Raw genomic sequence first — 950 nt, 5'->3', positions numbered from 1 at the left:
ATCTGCTCCCCATTGCCCCATCTGCCCCCTGTTGCCCCATCTGCCCCCCATCGCCCCGTCTGCCCTCGTGGGCTTGCTGGCTCTTTCCGTAGCCAGGGGGTGTGAGCTGTTGCAAATAAGCCGCTTGAAAGTGAAATCACTTTTGCAGCTCGGATGCGGTCGGGGAGGCAGCGTACCCAAAGCCATTGCTCTTAGTTTGACAGTTTAACAGCAAATTCTATTGCCAACGAAGTGAGCCCGTAGGGGCTGACAGCCCGGGCAGGTCCCTGCTGTCTCGCCCTTGGCTGTGATACAGGGGCCGGTGCCAAAGGAGCCCTTGCCCGGGGCCACCGGGTGCTCCCAGGGCCCCGGGGTGCTCCAGCACCGGCTTTTCCAGGCATCCTCATCTGTAATTAAAAGAAACTACAGAAGAGATCAAACCGGGAACCGCGATTCTTAGGGCCATGGTTCGCGGGTTGCTGTGACGACGTGACGCCAGCCGCCTGGCGTCTGCCCAGCACGGGAAACCTCTGGACACTGTTAATCCTTCGGGCACATGCATGGGGACCTGTTAGAAATGTCCAGTTAAAACCGCTTTTTTTTTTTTTTTGGTGTGTCTGGGGCTGGCTGACGGGGCTGATACTGGTCCCTGGACAGATGCCCCGGTGCTCCGGGTGGCTGCAGCGAGGCGGGCAGGACAGGCTGTGCCTTGGTGGGTTTAGCCCAGGCTGCGGTGGCACAGGGACCCCCGGGTAGGGACACGGCTCTGCTGGGGGACGTCACCCCACCAGCTCCTCGCCCGCAGTGTGACCACAAGACTCCTGAGAATGGGATTTTTTTGGTCTTAACCAGCTCCCCCTCCTTGCCCTCCTGCATGTGGCTGCCCCCGACACCTTGCCGTGTGCCCCCTGGTGTTCCCTGACCTGGAGGGGGGACCCCAGCAGCGGACAGCTGAACTGGGGTGCCCAGCG

Source organism: Egretta garzetta, unplaced genomic scaffold (genome assembly GCF_000687185.1).
Source record: "Egretta garzetta isolate BGI_Z169 unplaced genomic scaffold, ASM68718v1 scaffold390, whole genome shotgun sequence".
Taxonomy (NCBI): Eukaryota; Metazoa; Chordata; class Aves; order Pelecaniformes; family Ardeidae; genus Egretta; species Egretta garzetta.
This window is presented reverse-complemented; position numbering follows the sequence as displayed.